We start from the raw sequence: 17,868 nt of genomic DNA, 5'->3' as shown, positions 1-17,868 counted from the left end.
CTGTAAACCCGTGGCAGTCCCATTACAAGGCTAACCTCCTTTTCCCCACCCCGGCACTTGTCCAGCTGCTCTGCAGGGAGGTCTCCCAGACCAATAAGCACCCTTTCCTGCAGAGACAGCAGAGAAAATCCCAGAGCACTTGTTTGTTTCTCACTATCTTCACGTGTTAGAGCATCTCCAGCTGCCGCAGTCCTGCTTTGCCCTACCTCTGGCTGAGACGTGCCTTGCCGGTCCTGGTTCACCCAAACCACGCTTACTGAACAGCAGGATACGGTATCAGTAGGAATATGAGTCTTTACTGGTGGTGTCCAAACCAGGCAGGATGCAAATGCTTGCAAAAGCCGTAAATGAAGAAAGGAAAACCTGCTTGGGAAAGCCTTGCTGGCGATGCTTCTCCTCGCTGTCACCCAAGGGGATCACAGGGATGCATCCAGAAGTGCTCGGGCTGTGTTACCAGGGAGGGCAAACCCCCACCTCCTGCGGTTGGCTCTCACAGAGCAATTGTGGGGGATGCCTCCAGGTTTTGGAGAGCGCATGCCTTTTGGCACAAGCCCTGGTGAAGATTGTGGGCTTGCTGGGCTGCTGTGCTCCATCTGGACCTCCTGACTGTGTGATTCCTGGTAGCATCTCTTAATGAGTGACCCTCTGTACAAGGATACATGTATGCACACAGGTGTGCAATGTGCTTTAATAATTTACTCAGTTAAAGACACCATTATCTGTGCTCCTACAAATAAGAGTCTCGGTGACTGATCTCCCCGGGCATCCCGCAATGGCTCACACCTTGAGTAACTCCCATGCGTACGGCAGACGTGGAGCTGCGCAGGGAGGTGTTTGTGCTTCCCGCTGCTCTTGTTTCTCCAGCAGACCTTTGTGGGTATTCACTCCCTGATGATCTTTTATTCTTGCATTTGTATCTTTACTCCAGGAATCATGCACTAAACCTGGAGTGAAGTCAAGCACAGACCCTCCTCCCAGCTCATCCAGCCACACAGTTTACAAAAGGCTCTGTTATTATCCCTGCATCCACACTCTCTAACCCTGTAATTAGATGCTTAGGCTATGATTGCCCCATTGTCCGCTGGATGGGTTTAATCATTCTTTTCTCCTACAGTGGCAATTTTGTTCCAATTAATTATTTCAGTTTGAACAGCAATAGCTGGTTGAGTTTAGAGAGAAATTAAAAGGGTAGAGAAGGATAATGAAGAGTGAGCTAACTAGGGAGAGACTGCAAACAGGGCTGTGCGTATCCCTGCTTCTCTTCCAGGCTCTCACTTGCTCCCCAGGGAGCTTTCTGGGGCTGGAAAATGTTCTCCCTGGAAACAAGGATCCTGTGTGACACAGAAACGCTGCCTGGCTTCATCCCTGCCTGGGAGGTTCGTTATTGGGTCTGATGGAAACCAGAAGGCGTGCTCACACTCCAGCCCGGGAAGGAAAGTGTTTCTCATTCAGGCTTTAGTCAACATGTCTTAAACCTTGGCAGAGGCAGGGCAGGTTTTGGTTCGTTGTGCTGTATACCTTGTGTTTTCCTAGCCAGCAAATACACGTCCCAGTTCAGTCCCAGCTGAACAGGACCTGTAGCCACTTCCCATGGGACTCTCCCGGGCGGCAGCTGCACAGCGACGCGATGGACCAGGTGGGACCTGTGAAAGCAAAACAAAGGGCAAAAGAAAAACCAATGTCTGGTCCAGCATTTGCTTGTTGGCACCTCCTGGGAAAGAGGAAAAGCTCTCTGTAGTCCTAGTTCTCACCAGGCCTGGACGGTTTTCCGAGCAGCACTGCTTTCTCCACGTGAGTGGATCCAGCTCTGGGCTGGAGGAGAGGCAGCAGGCTGCGACCAGGACAGTGGGACCCCGGAGCTTTCCCAGCCCCGCATCCCTCCCTGCCTGTTGAAGGCAACGGGCTGCCTGTCAGTGGCACTCACGGCTCTGCTGTGCCTGTGTTGTCAACCGTGCAGCATGTTCACAGCAATCTGCAGAGCAACATCTGGTCATGTTCCTTCCCTCCCCGAAACATCTGGCCGCTTGGCTAGCTAACAGATACAAGCTGCCATCTGAGGGCCAGATGCACGCAGCACGTCCCACGCTCCTGGTTTAAAGTGCCATGAAAAATGGGACCAGGAAGGAGGGATGGTGTGTCCAGGGAGGCTCGGTCGCTCCGTTGTCCCGGAGTCTCTCCTTTCCCCAAGCCTGTGAGAGCGGGGCTGCATTTCCACCCTCCTGCCCAGCAAAAGGCTCTGCTGCAGCCGTGATGGCGGAGGCAGCGGCTGGCAGGGCGGGTGGCAGCGAGCGCAGGGCAGGCGCTGGCTGGGCACGGCAGCGAGGGCAGCGGCATAATTTTGGATCCGTTCCTGCCTCTTGGTGCAGCGTGAAGAACCAACCAGAGCCACAGCACCCCTGTTAGTCCCTCTCAAATGCTTCTGGCATCGATTACTTTTAGACAGCCATGTTTTTCCTATTGGTATGGGCAGAAATTAATCCGTGCCCAGCCCTGGGATTAGTTTACCCAGCTTTGGCTCTGGCTCCCGGAACGGGAGGAGTTTTGCTTTTGTGGTCACTGGCTGGGAGAGAACCTCCTTTGGTTTGGGGTCTGCTCTGTGGCCTCGCCGGCCAGGGCAGGGGCTCAGCACCATCTTGAATACCTAGCCCTGGTGCTCAGCCTCTTGCACAACCAGCTCCATGAGCTTTGTGTCCCAAAACAAACCCAAAGGGGAGTCAGAGAGCCAGGGCACGCTCGGGGGGCAGCCCCGCTGCTGGAGGGGGACCCGCAGCGGCTGCTGCCCTGCCCGGTGCTGGAGCACCCAAATGGGGAGGTAAGGCTCAGGGGAGCTTTCTCACCATGCTAGACTGACCCTAAACACTGCTATAAAATACATTAGTTACAGCCAACAGCAAACCGTGATCACCAAATCACTCATTAATTCGGTGGAATTATGAGCTGGCGTGGGCGCCGTTCTCAAGGTGATTTGGGATGCGACTGATTTGGATTTTAAAAAATTAAATAAAAAAAAATTAAGGTTAGACAAGGTTTTGAGGGAGAGAAAAAAAAAATAATGCCTTTCAGGAGTTACAAAAATGCTGCCTGTGCAATTCATGTATAATTCAATGAATTCCAGAGTAGTTTGAATATTTAAATTATGTATGATCAAAGCAATAAAGAAATCTGCATTTCCTCACTCCGAGCCCCCCAGACATAACGCTCCCAAGTGTCCCCTCCCCAAAAGGCAGCTCCTCGCTTCCACACTCCCAGATCTATTGAGCCTCATTGCTCCAAAGAAATTGAGTTCGACTGGAAAAATACGGCCGTCAAATGCAACCGCTGTTCTTTAATAAATCCGTGATGCATTGCATCTCCCGCCAGCGCCGTTGCCAGGGCGATGGTCATTGCTGCCGCCGCAGGGCAGGCCTGGGGAGGGGTGATGGGCACGGCGTGGGGCGAAGGAGCCCCCGGCACAGGCAGCCCCGCACCGCCGGCACGCTGCCCGCAGCAGCGGCTGGGGAAGAAAAGCTCCCGCAAGGGAGGATGGCGGCAGGCAGCCGAGCTCCAACCAAGGTGGCAAGGGGATGGAGGGGTCTCGTCCTCCACCGTCACCTTTCTCGGGGTCTGCAGAACAGCAGCTCCGGCCTCGCTGCACAGCCCCTGCATTTCTGCGTGGGCTGGGGGCTTGTTGGTCCCGTCCTCCAAGCCCCTGTGGACGTGTCCGTTTTGTCTCCCAGCTCCTGTGCTCCTGGACCGGGATGCGGCAGCTCCCCTCCTCTGGCTGCAGCCATGGCCAGCTGGGCCAGGAAAAAAATGGAAAAAAACAACAAAATGCTCCCTCTGCCCCTCCCCCTGCCCACTCTGAGGATGCTGTAAATTTTCATTAGTATTCTGTAATTTAATGATCTATTCCCAAGAGAAAATTAGTCTTCAATTTACAAAAAAATCCCTGTTAATTTAAGCATAATAGTAGAAGAGAGATGCGAGTGTGGGAGCCCTGTCCTGCACCTCCCGCTCCTCCCTCTCCGCAGCCTTGCAAAGGGCAATTACGAGGGAGAATTTTAATAATACACTAAAGTCCATTTGAAATCTCCCGATGAACACTGCAAAGAGGTTCCTGGGGGCAAGAAAAGCAATTTCCTCCTGAAACAAGAGGTTATCCTGAACCAGGCAAACACACCAACGCAGCTGAAGGTTGATGCTGGAAGCCTGGGAGAGGCAGGAACGCGCCGGGCTTGCCAGGCAAGCCGTCAGCGCTCGCCCAGAAGGCAGCTGCCACTGAACCATCCCAGCTTTTAAAATGTCAGCCGGTGCCAGGGCCCTGTGGCATCCTTTGCAGAGCTGCCCCGGGCAGGCTGCCCCTCCGCCGGCCGAAATGCGGTCCCTGGGTTAGAGAGGTGCCATGCCGGCTCCCATCCAGAGATGCTGCGGGTCCCTCCGTGCAGACCCAGGCTGTGTCCTGCTCGTGCCGAGGGTGGCATGTAAATCCTTAGCATCAGATGGAAGCCATCTCTTCTGCAGATATTGAGATAGATGATGGTGGCTTTGCTCATTAGAGGCTGTGGCAAAGGGTAGGTGCTGGGAGTCTCCGTTCTGGGGAAGAGCTGCAAGGGGACCTCATTAACTTGAAAAATTGGGTCCAGAGGGCTCATTTGTCTGATATCAGTTCACTGTTTTTTCTAGTAATGTGGAAAATGAGGGAGGGGGATCTGAGCGTCTTCTCAGTGACCGACTCTTTGATTTACCCCTTTCTCATTCATGTCCTGTCTTTCAAATTGCCTTTAATGCTGTTTATTTTCCATAGGTCTTAAGCCTATCCATGTGGAACATAACCCTTTGCTCCCATGATAGTGCGCTTACAGGACTTTTTTTTATCCTAGCACCACAGGGATGCTTCCTAAGGGGCCCATGATACTGTCCTGGTCAGGCCAGGGTGGTCCAAGAGCAAAGCCTGGGCAGGACGGAGAAAGGGGCTTTTGGTCCTTCACCTATCTCAGCAAGCAAAGGCTGCTGTTAGTGGGCCAGCAAATGGGGGGGTCAGGGCTTAACGCCCCGTCCCTGTCACAGCCGCGACTCTCACCGTGGTGGATGCCACCGTCCACCGTGGTCTCGGCATCGTGCTGGTCACTGCAGGGCGCTGCCGTACGGGCTTGCTCCCTGGTTTTCTGCAGCAGCCTGGTTTGTGTCCCCCCCGTTGCCTCCCCTTGTTCCTGGGGTCGTGGCGGGCGGGTGGCAGGCAGAGCCCACTCTGAAACGTCAGAGACAGCTGATCCCAGAGCTCCGGCATGACCGCTCGTGCGGGGATGTGCCAGACGCTCTCCGGACGGAGAGGCTGTATCGTCAGCTGAACCCTTACTTGGTGATTTCCCTTGGTTTTCTGAGCGAACTTACAGCAGAGGCGGCTGAAGGACACCCCCTCCCCGCCGCTGAAAGGCGGCCACCCCCGAGCTATGCAGATGCAGAATTCCCCGCAGACACGCAGCTGCCTTCCCGAGGCTTGCCCCACGCAGGGGCTCGCTGCCAGGCTCATCCGTCTTGAGCATCACCCGTGCGGCAAGCCGGGCTGCCAGCAGTCCCGCCGGCTGCCTGCCACCTCCTCATCACCCCGGCGTCTGCTGGTGCGCGAACCCGTGCCAGATCTGGCTGAACTCCCGTGAAGGTCAGGCTGAGCTCTCGCTGCCTTCCCTGAGGGAGCGCAGAGGCTGGAGCCGCCGGCGTGAGCCCCCCCAGAGCCCCCGAGGCTGCAGCCGGAGCCGGAGCAGCGCCCGTACGAGGGGCTTCACGGCTCACGGGATGCAGATGCTCTTGCTCCAGCCGGCGTTGCAGGGCAGGCTCCTGGCGTGCCTCCCTCCAGCCCGCCTGCGACCACACATGCAACAAACCCGACGATTAATAAAAAGCGTTAACAGCAATCACATTAATTGCATCGCACTATTAGTAAAGGCAGAGTTGTCAAACCACAGCAAATATTTGAGTGGAAGCCTGGAGCAATCCCCCGCCAACGCGCTCCCCCGGCCCGCGGCAGGTAACGAACGAGGTCGTTTTCCCTCCGTGCACGTGGAGAGGAGGAGCTCCCGGGGAGAAGACGAAGGTACGGGCTTGGGCACGGGAGGCTGACGAGCCCCGGTCAGCATTTCGGCCTCCCATCAAACCAGAGTTTAGCATCTCTGCTAACTGACACAAATGTAAGTAATGTTCTCTTCACAGCCAGCCGTTCCCTGAGATGTTGTTAAATTAGAAGGGAAATCTATTTCCTGTTTAAAAAAAAAAAAAAAAAGCGAGCGAACTCAGTGTTAAATATAGATATATGATATGTAAATGAATCTGACAACTGAGTGAATAAAAAATGAAGGTTTAAATTATTGAAGGGTAGGAGGAGATGGCGCATGCAAATAGCATTAATGTGGAAAGAGGCAGCTCTCTGAACAGGGAAAGGAGGTTTTGAAACATAATTATTTCTTTTAAGAAAAGGGCTACATATTAAATAAAAGCCAACAGAACCCGCGCATGTTTATTGCAAAGGCCTTTCTTTCCAGCCTGTTACTTTATTCTCTTGGCTTTTTTTTTCCCTTGCAAAGCAATGGGAGAAATTGAAGGCTACTGAGTTTTTTAGCTTTAATTAAAATGAGGTAAATTAAGTTTTGATTGCTACACAAGAACAAATGAGACCCAGAGATGGCCGATCACAGACTGCTATTGAGAAGAATGGGAGAAGGTGTTTGCTAATTGATTTGGTGGGGAATGTTGCTCTTTGGCCTTTGGAGCCATTGCAATCACATCCTGCTTTATCGCAACCATCTAGAAACAATGGTGACTTCCAGCACATTTGCAGAGGTAGCGTGGACTTAATTTAAATGGAAAAATACCTGTCTTGAGATTTTAGCCTGCCAGAAGGAGTTAATTACACTTACCTGGTTGTTTTTGCTCTTGTTTCACCATGTGTTGCAGAGACCGCAGGGGCTGGAATAAAAGGGAGCGTGGGGCCGGGCTGAGCTGGCTCCTCTGCCCACTGCAGCCACAGGGCCAGGCTGCAGTATTAGTGGTTCAATATTGAAAATAGAAAACTAGCCGGTTATTTTTACCAGCAGTAAAGCTGACAAGGAATTCTAGCGGAATGGGCATTCTGCGAGCGCAGTAAATGTCTTCATTACCTTCCACGCAGCTATATTTATGCATCTCTGACCCTCTTCAGGACTGACAGGGCAGGTTACGGGTTTCCTTTTCCTAATTCAGTACATGATGGCTTGGGACGAGTTGTTAAAGCTGTAGATCAAAATGTCATTTATTAGAAAAGTGCCTCCCCGGGGATTCTTATCCTTCGTTTATTATTTGTCGTGTGCTAACAGTGTGCTCTGTTCTGTCTAATCTGTCTTTCTAGCTATTTATATAGCCCTCATCACGGCAGCACCTGAGTGCCTCCCATTGCTTAAAAAATGATGTTTTGTTTCCTGCTCCCTTCCTTGCTCTGTGAAGCCAGCGAGGGCTTTGGGATTTATGAAAAGTGCGCAGGATTTACTTTCCCATTCACTTCTGAGTTACCAGCGATGAAGGGTCCACCTCGTCCCCCATGACGGAGGGTGGGTCTGGCCCTGGGGGCTTGGCGGGGTGATGTCCAGGAGCTCTCCCCACTGCCCAGGACACTGGCATCTCAGCTTTGGTGGTGGGTGCTGCCACCGAGCAGAGACCTCTGGGTGGCCCTGGCATCCTCCGCATCGCGTCGGGCAGGCAGAGGTGAGGGCAGGGGGTGCTGGGGAGGGAACCCCACATTCTCCCCGCCCGGCCAGTGCCTCAGCGCACATCCTGGCAGGATGCAGGAGCCGTGTGGGTGGACTTGCAGGCTATTCGGACAGGACACAGGAGCAGTTCCTGTGTTTTAAATGATAAATCACCCTGCACCAATATCAGGCATACAAATCATGTTTGTCACCACAAACCATTCATGAGCAGCCCACTGGCCAAAATTGGTTGAAATAATTCTGCATAGCAACTGTTAAATCTTTTTGCAGATAATTTGAGAGCTCTGCAGGGGCTGGATGTGCTGAATGGGTTGCTCAGTCTGTATTGCAGCCCAGGCCAGTCCAGCAGGGTTTGTGCCTGCGGCACTAACCAGTTAAAGCAATTCCTCCCCCCCACAGACAGCTTTTGCATTGATGAAATGAGGGGGGAAGAGAATTCCTCCTTGGATCCCCCCCTCCTCATTTTCACCGTCTGCTTAAGGATGCCATTCATTGTGCCTGTCCTCTCCTTAGACTAGAAAATACCCTCAGTAGCTGTGAAAGCTGTAGGTGCGCACGTATCTATCTGCCATAGACTGGCTCTAATTTGCTTAGGCAGCATAAAGCTCTCCTTGGTAGATGAAGACGGCACTGACAAAGCACTGACAAATTCTGCCGTGTTTGACAGAGACTGTGACTTTGCCACTGAGATATTTGCAGGATTCTACGGCCAACCCCACCAGCCCAAGCACCTTCCAAGCGGTGCCTGTCACACCCCTGCGCTGTAGCGTCGGCCCCGCTCCCACCTTGGTCAGACCAGCCCAGCAGCGGCCTTGATGGGCTCAGTGAAGTTTTTGGAAAAGCTCCCTTCCCAGCTCTGGAAGTCCTCTGTAGGATTTCTGTCTCGCCTTTAAACATTTTCTGCTACTTGAACCTTTGCCCTTGAGAAGCTCTCCCTTGGTCAGCCTGTAAGGTGCTGCTCTTTTTACTTCTCCCTGTGGTATCTGAGTACCCAGTCAAAGGGTGTGTTTATACAGCTGTGGGCAGTGGGGGAAAGCTAATAACCACCTAGCCCCCCCCAAACTGCCTTTCTGATGACCTGAATGTATAAAGCTCAGATTTGATCCCAATCCTCAAGCGGTTCAGGGCTCACCTTCTGTTTCCCATAGTTTTTCCACCCACAGTCTGACACTTAGAGCCCGGGTTTCCCTGGAGGGTCACCCCTCTCCTGCCTGAGCTGCCCTCGCTCTGCCCCATCCTAAGGCTCTCACCTCTGGAGAGCCACCGCGGCAGCAATCCTCTGGGCACGCGGCAGCCTTGCTTCTCTGCTTTACACCCGGAGAGCCGCACAGAGTTTGGAGAAAGCGCTTTTCCTCCGAGCTGAGACTGCTTTATTCTGCCCAGGTGGGAGTTGCCATCGATCTGACCGACCTGTTCATAGATGAGCTGCCCTTCTTCTCCTGCCTGGTCCCTTAGTCCAGGGAGCAGAGATGAGGACGGGGATGGGGCACCTCATGGGGCCAGCCCGGTGCTCGGCAGCTGTACAAGAACCCCCAAGTGTCCACCTTTCTGTTTAAAGCACGTATGCTTTCCGAGAACCCCATTCCCTGTCCTCGCCCACCAGGACAGCCCAGGTCCTGGCACCGGCGTGAGGAAGAGCCGGGATCCGGTCCTGCCTCCCGGGCGCAACCCCCAGCTCGGGGGGTCCAGCTGCGCACTGGAGGGACCACTGCCCCTGTCTCTCGGGTGCCGTGCCTCCGGTGGCTCCCAGTCCATCCCAGTGCGGGTCCTTTCTTCCCCCGGTTTGGCCACCGTGTCTCCATGGCAACGCGCTCTCCCTGCCGCAGAGGCATCCTTGGCTCGCCACTTCCAGCGCCGCATTTGTATTCCCAGCCTTTGTCTCCTGCTCGGCGCTGGCAGCCGGCCAGGCCAGGCATCCATTTCAAAGCAGCCTTTGTTTTATTGGTGAAATAGCCGGTCAGAAATATATGTGATTTAATCAGGGCGAGAACACTTTGTTTCTTCGCTTTTCTTCTTCCCCCGAGCCAAGGTGCAGTTGCTCGGCGGAGCGGGCTGGTACCTGCGCTCGGGGAAAAGCCCCGCAGACAGCAGCTCGCCCCGCTAAGAGCCTGCGAAAATGGGTCTGCGCCAGCTGCAGCGTGTCGGACAGGCAGGAGCAAGCGGGGGGAGACATTTTCTTTCTCTCTCCCGCTACCTAGGCATATCTGAATTTTTCTTTCACAGTCAGATGTGTCGTTTTCAGAGCAACCCCGTCCACGAGGTTCAGATACAGCTGGATTTGCGGAACTGCAAAGCCCAGTAGCTGAGATCCCAGTCCCTGGGCAGGGGCAAACGCTGCCTGGAGTGAAAGAGCAGCCCAAAGCCAGGATCCTGCCACCAGCTTACTGCTTCTTCCCTCCTGCGGCTGCCTGCTCCTGCCAAGGGAGGCAGGGTTGAAGCCAACTTGCTGGAGGGTGTGATCCGTTAATTGCAGTATCCATCCTTGTTTCTAGGGGAGTTCAAGGCTTAGAAAAATGTGATGATATTACACATCTGCTGAAGTGTGCAAAGATACATGCAAAAGTATGCACAGGCATACATAGGTATACTGATGCAGGTTTAGCCGAGATCCTGGTTTCCAGGCACTGTGGTCCTTGGCTCCAGTCGACCCATTCGTTGGAGGACCTTCCCCAGGGTGTGGGGAGGCAGCCAGGAGGGGACACAAAAGGGGGTCCCAAAAGGGGGCAATGGTGTGTCATTGCTGAGGTCCTGGCACTCCCCAGGGCCTCCCTGTATGCTCTCAGAGCATGAAGGGCGGCAGGAGGAAAAGAAGAGGATGACTGGAGAACAGTGAAGACTTTGTTAAGGGCAGAAGCAGGAGCCACGTATCTTAGCCTTGTCCAGAAATAAAATGTCTCCAGGAGCAGCCTGTCCTCTAATAAAGGCATCCTTGGAAGGCAGCAGGAGCTGGGCAGCCAGTCCCGTGACAGCGGCTGCGGCAAGTTTATCTGGCAGCAGGAGGAGGAGGAAGGTCTCCAGTCCCGGGAGGGCCCGGGGGAGCATCTGGGAGCAGAGGGCCAGTGATGGGCACGGTGGCTGGAGCGCTGCGGGTGGGCTGCCAGCCCCAGGAGAGGAGCCCGAAGTGCTGGAGGCTGCTGGAGGGTTGTCCCGGGGACCCAGCCTGCACAGCCCCAGTGGGGCTGGACCCTCTCCTGGTGCAGGACACCAGCACCCAAATTGCTGCTAACAGAAACCAGTATGGTCCAAGTGGAACGGGCCAGAATTGCCTTAGTTTTATCACATGCATACACATCGCCCTCCATGAATTCAAAAGCAGTCTTCACTTTTTTTTTAGTTTCAATGATTTAAGGTGGATAGTCTTAATAAGGTAAAACTGGTCTGTTTTTATGAAAATACAGCATTTACAGTTAACTGAAAGTGTAGTTCTCAAAAGCCCACATCAGCTTGTCTCTAAGCAATGCATTTGCTTTGCAGTGTGGTGAAAAAGGAAGAGTTCTTCAGTTTTGATCTTAGAAAGTCTGTGACACTCAGAACCAAACTGAAAGGGAGAACCAAGAGCAGCTTATTTAAAAGAAGCCCAAGTAAAAACAAAAATAAGCCTTTTGTAAGAGGCATAAATGAAAAGAGACCAAAATGAATGAAATACTTGGGATATACTCTGCAGTTCTTGTCAAGTCAACACAGACTTGGAATGAATGAGAGTCACACGCAGCACATCTGGTAACAGGGAAGGCAGAGATGTCAGTGTTGGTCCAGAGCAGCAGACCTCAAGTCTTTCCTCTATTATGAGAATAACTCTGGAGTCTTTTATACTATGAATCTCTGCTGTGCTTCACTGATATGTGGACATACCAAATAGATATATTTTCAGGTGTGTTTAGGAGCAATGTAAATAATCATGACAAGACCACTTTAAAATTAGTGTTCTTTGAAAACTAATCTCCACATAACTTGTGTCCTCAGCTGATGTGCACAAAATCAGTAGCATGATGCAGCTTTCTAATGCATTGGAAGCCTGGAGCAAAACATCTCTCCTGCCCAGGAGCAAGTGGGGAGATTTGCATATGCCCACTCTATAAAGTATACTGTTCAGACCCACTGAGTGTTTGGGCTTGATTTCTTGACTGCAAATCAAAATACCAGATGAACTGCAGGGAAACAGCTAGCTGTCTGTCCAAAGCTCATGCAGTCATGCTAAGTCTTCTGCCCTGCTGCTACGGGGAGCAGGTGGGACAGGGACTTCTCCAGCCTTGGGCCACATCACCCACAGCCTGGCTGCTGCTGAGCGGTGGGCATGCAGCTGGAAGTGGGCATGAAACTATTGGCCTCAAAGGTCTTGCAGGAAAGACCTTTCATCTTGCTAAACCTCAGACAGTCTTCTAAGTAATTTACTGCATCGTTATGGTGAGATATAAACCACTGTAGCATTACAGTTCCCATGACACATTTCACTGGAGTCATGGTGTCAGCCTACATGTTTCCTACATCCCAGCTTAGGAAATCGCACGCTATCCAGCTCTGCGTGTGAATAATTGAAGGGAATGCTGTGTGCTCATCCTCTCCAGCCCGGCCCCGTGACTCCCCTCCCAGGCACGTGGAGTGCACTGGGGAGCAGGTCAGTCTCTGTGCAGGATCAGGGCAGAGAGGCACCTGCAGGGGCAGCTCAGCTCTTGGGGAGCCCAAACTGGCCCCGAGGGACCCTCAGAGAGGCTGCACGGCTAATTCCCGGAGCACACGTGCAAGGCAGGGTTGGTTTGGCTTCCAGCCGAAGTCTTGCCCAGAACTGCCCTTCTTTTCAAAAGCAAAAGGAGAAGAGCCTGTCTCTGACAGAGGGCAAGTGCTGCTGCTGGCTGGACCGCTGTGACAGGGCAGTGGATCTGAAAATGAGAAGTCAGGAAGGAGGCAGCGGCAGTCGTGTAATACAGACAAAGGTCTATGCTGGTCAGTTGGTGCTTACCACCCATTTTAAAAAACCAGCCAGCCAGCCATATTTAACATCTCTGGTCTATCAGCCCACCAGGTACCCAGGTCTGGGGCATGGGGTCTGGGTATCTCAGCTTTCTTTCCCTTGCTGATCTGGAGACGTGTGCCAGGCTGGGACTGAGCCTTGCGGCTCCATGCCGGAGCGATGCTGCCCATCACCGGGGTCCTGCCATGGAGGCGGTGGCTGTGCAGGGGCTGCCGGAGGGGACCCCTGCCCACACCGGGGCAGGCGGCACACCGCAAACAGGGCTCTGGGCAGCAGGGACAAATCTGGAAAAGCCAATTGGAACAGGCAATTAAAATGGGGGATTTGGGGATTTTTTCCCCCAGATTCCCAGACACATAAATAAATGTTTTAAGTGAAAGAAAAGCATAGCAAAGCAACTACACCTCAGCAGAGCCACTCATATGCATACGTATGTCTGGAACAGGGAGCCATTTTACAGAGCCAGCAGTGAGCCAGTTCTTATATATAAATAACTGTACAGTGCTACTTCTGGGTGCATTTGTTTATCATTCCAGATACTGTAAGTGACTGCATTTATTCATTGCAGGCTGTTGTACAGTGCATCCTCTCACACCCCAGATCTTCAGAGCTGATCGTACCTGCTGTGGAAGACATACAATATCAGATCATTGCTGGACTGATTAATAAATAATAATGAGGATAAATTAAAGCAGTTTCTTAAGGCTAACATGCTGCCCTTAAAGAATTGTCTCAGTCTCTAACTAGGTAAGGAACTAGCTGGCTGGCACTCAAAAGCACAATGCAAAATCTTGCCTTTCATTTGATGGCCAAAAGCAACTGCTGCATTTAAGCCTCACACCTCAGCCACTGTGACCAAGAGGTGGGAAAAGCTGCTCTGGATTTGTACAGGTGGAGAGAAGCAAACCCAGGCCAGTAGGACCAGAGCCTAGATTTTGCATAGACCTGAAAATTAAAGTCGCTTTTCCTAAAGCTTAAACTTATTTGCATGTCTCCTGCTCAGAAAGGTGAGTAGAGAAAGTTATTTTAATCATATAGCAGAGGAAATAAGCTATATAGTAAAATTTTATTTAAGACACATTTTAGGATTTTTTTTGCTCTTCAGGACATGCAGTGACCTTTGCAAACATTAACAAATTAGGGTGCATCATGTGTTTATGAACCGTTGGTGACTAAGACCACGTACAGCTGGGAGAAACGGGAGCACAGGAGTTCGGAGTCGCACAGAAAGATCATGGCAGATGCCAGCCGTGGCCCAGGCACAACCACTGATCGAAGTGCCTCCCTGGCAGCACCGACATGACTTTGCATGAGGACACTTCCCCACCTGGAGACAGTCCCAGGAGGTTAACAAGTGCCAGAGCTCACGCTGTGGTCTATGGTGCTGCTCAATAAAGTGTGTCCTGGCCCTATTTTATTCTCTGTAATTAGGAAATTCAGCAGATGAATCGCTTTCCGAAGCCTAAACCAGAGAATATTGCTGGCACAAAAAGAAACAGTCTGTGGCAAAGTAGAAATCATTTGTGCTATTGTCAGTGAGAAGTGCAAAAGAAATAGGTGAAATCTGTTAATCTGGTACTGTGTTGAGAAAGGGCAGTTGTTGAGTTAGACGATCAATAAGCATTGATTACAAAGAGGCTTACTCCTGTTAAACATGATGGAGGACAGAATAAATATACAAAAACAACAGCACTTGGCCAGGCAGGGTGTGCGTCCCCCCGGGGCGAAGGCGAGAGCTGCCCGGCTGCGGGCACAGCACGTGCGCGGTCTTTGCTCCCGCATCGGCCCTCGACGGTCTTTCCATGTCGGTGACCGCTCTGGTACTCCAGTCACTCCCGTCCCTCTCCTGTGGCTCCAGGGGTTTCTCTGGAGAACTGGCTTATGTGTCTCCTACCAATTCACCAGCCAGGATTAATCCTGGTGGAAGGGCCTGAGCTCTGCCGTGGCTGTAGTGCAGCTGGTGGGCTGAAGGTGGGGGAAGCCGTTTCCTCCATGAACGTCCCAGTGTTTGCACGAGTCTGTGACAAATTACTGGGACTGGAGGGTGAGAAGAAGGGGGAAAGCACTTTTCCCTGCACGTGTCATCCACATCTTCTTGCTGGTGGTGAAGAAGGACAGTGGTTTGTAGCTCTGTGGGCTCTCCAAATAGTGCCCCACTACTTTCTGAAATTGTCTTTCTATTAAGCAAAAACCTAGAAGCAAGCTAGAAAGAACCATGCCAGTGAAAGAGACACCGGCACACAATAACCCAGCGGTCTCCGTGGGGGCAAAATCAGCTGAGCTGGCCTCAGCCGCAGGTGATGCCCAGGGGACATGGCAGCCAGACCCCACCGCTGCAGCAGCATCTCGAGGGGAGCTTCAGCGCCAGGGGAAACCCTCCGACCAGCTCCATGAGCAATTTGGACTGGGCCGTATTTGCTAACGCCCGACCAGTGCGGAGCGCAGGAATGGGCAAAAAGGGAAAGAGGCAATGAGCCCATCGGTGTGATTTTCTTTTGAGTGCAATGCAGCCCTGGTAAATAAATAAAGATTGGAAACATCTATTGCACTGCACCACTTAAGAGACCAGGGATGTGAGGACAGCGTAATTGGCTGGATGCAGAGTGAAATCCAGGCTCAGCGATTCCATTTTGCAGTTGGCAGCCTTCCCAAACGCAGATCAGGGAAAGCAAGTTGGACTAGCTTTAAAACACAGGGAAATTCTTTATCTTTTATAATTTTTTGCTGATTTAAAGGGTAGGATTAAATTCTCGTTTAATAACCCCAAGTGCCTGCTCTCCCCTGCTCTGATCACTCTGTGTAACGGTGATAATGCTGGAAAGGCGCTGGGAGCCTGGAGGCAAGGCAGTGAATTTTCTTCTCCTGACCACAGATCTAATGATTGTTTGCTATTGCAGCCTGCAAAATAGGCACCGACTGTTTAATCACAAGCCTTAGCATAAGATTTTGCTAGCTGTTTTCCAGATCTGTTTGGAAGGCAAGCCGAACACTCTGTTAGCAACTTCCAACTTTGTCATTTGTGCTTTTTCCTCCTAATTACGGATCCTAGAGAGACCCAAACATTCCTCACTAACACAAATAGTGCAGTTGACTTAACTGAGCAACTCCTGGGCAGGCATTGTTTTTATGAGTAAGCGCTGCCTGTTTGTTACCTTTGTAATGCCACCTCTTACCATCGGCTGAGCTATTTTTAAATCCTGTAAATAAAGCCACTACAATGAACAAGGAAAGGAGCCTCCTAGCATAGTAACACACAGAGCCTCTGTGTTAATGAGAAGACTGTTTTCCCTTGTCTGTCAGATCAGCTCATTTAGATTATTTAAGTCAAGTGCAATTTTGAAAACAATCTGTTTTGCTTGTGACAGCGTCTTCATTCTGTATAATGATGCTGAATGTAACAAGCGGCAAAGGGTTATTGATGGTGAATTCTCCACATTCCCAGGCCTGCACGTCTCACGTCACCTTAAAAAAAGCAGCCCCTTGCTTTATTTTCCCCAGACATTAAGCAGAAAGTATTTTCTAATATGTTGGCTTTCCAACTCCATGCTGAAGCCTTCATTTTGCGTGAAGCCTTGACAGCAAACTGCAGATAAAGGGGAAGGGTGGAGGGGATGGGAAACGTTGAAATGGCGCCAGCTCATTTTTAACTGTTTTCAGTCAGTACATTTCTGTGTCTCCTGCAGTTTATGCTCTCACTCTGATTATATGAAAATCCTAATTAAAAAGTTAATGGGGATCTGAAGATGGGAGGACCCGTGTGCATGCCAGGCTGGCAGAGTGCAGATGGTGGCTGCCGTTGCTGGGAAAAGATATTTGGGGATCACTGCCCAGAAGGGCATGTTTACCGAGTGGTGAAAATGTAACAGCAAAGATCCATCTTTGGCAGCTGCCTGAATGCACGGCAGGTCGTTTGCCCTTGAATAGTTGTTTCCATTACTTCTAATTCCATGTATGACTATAGCGCTTCGGAGCCATTCAAATGCACAACAGAAAAGTGGCTGACAGTCTAACCGCTGTGCTAACACCACCAAATACAACGCTTCCCAAATCCCAAACCCTCACTGTTTTGCTTAGACCAGAGAGGTCAGACCCGGGAAGCATCTGTGCTGACAGACATGCCGGCCGGTGTGAGAAGGCTCTCCCCTGCACAGGCAGCCGTCGCTTCCACCCCTTTCCAGCAGCAGAGTCAATCCCCGGCTCGTTGCAAGCCGTGGGGCTTTTCCCACAGCTGCCTCTGCTTTTCCCTGTAATCCCTACACACCGCAGCTCCTCCGCTTGTCCTCCCGCTCCCACCAGTGGGAAGAGGTTCAGGCAGGCCAGGAGGGCGGCTGCTGCACCAGCCAGAGCCCAGCTTCGGCCGCCGGACATGGGAAAGACCAGGAGCCACAGCCACGGCTTCCAAACACCTCCATCTCTCCGGGGAAAGGGAGCGGGGATGGATGGAAGTCTCCAGCAGGCCCAGCTGGCAAACACCTCCCAACCGAATAATCTAGCACAGCAAAACGTGCACAGGTGCTAGCCTGGGTGGACATTAGGTGATGCCTATCAACATGCTGTAACGCATGCGAACGCTTCGCCTTTCTAAGGACAGCAGTGACAGGGTGCGGAGGAAGCATCACTGGCGGCATTAACCAGATTCCTCCCTGCGTACGGTACCCAGAGCACTCCTTCCCCGCTTGGGAAGATGGTGGTTCCTACAGACAGTGAGCCCACGAGGAAGAGAAGGGCTGACATTTCATAGATGGGTGTTAAGGATTTATCTACTCTTCAGCTGAGAGCTGCTCCCAAACCAGAGGGGTACATACGTCTTTTTAAGTGCAGAGGTGTTATTTTCCTGTCCCTTTGCTGGCAGAATCAGAAACTAGGACCTTAGCAAAGAGTCCAGAGGTCCAAGCTCCAATAAACACAAAAGAACAAAGAATGAACTAAAAAAATGTAGTAAGCAGGAGAGAAGGTGACCCAGACCTTGGCTCCCAAATAACCTTACGCTCAACAAAACATGTATTAAAGCTAAAGCCAAGAGTGGGTGATTAACACTGGACATATTTTGGAGGGGACCTAATGGGATTGCCTTGCTTTTTGGAGCAGCATGGAAATCAGAAGGGACAACAGGAGCTCAGAAGATGCAGCTAGACTTCTTTGGTGGACAACTCCTCCTGGAGCTCCTCCCCACTACCCTCCCTT

The sequence above is a fragment of the Buteo buteo genome, chromosome 27 (assembly GCF_964188355.1).
Source record: "Buteo buteo chromosome 27, bButBut1.hap1.1, whole genome shotgun sequence".
Taxonomy (NCBI): domain Eukaryota; kingdom Metazoa; phylum Chordata; class Aves; order Accipitriformes; family Accipitridae; genus Buteo; species Buteo buteo.
This window is presented reverse-complemented; position numbering follows the sequence as displayed.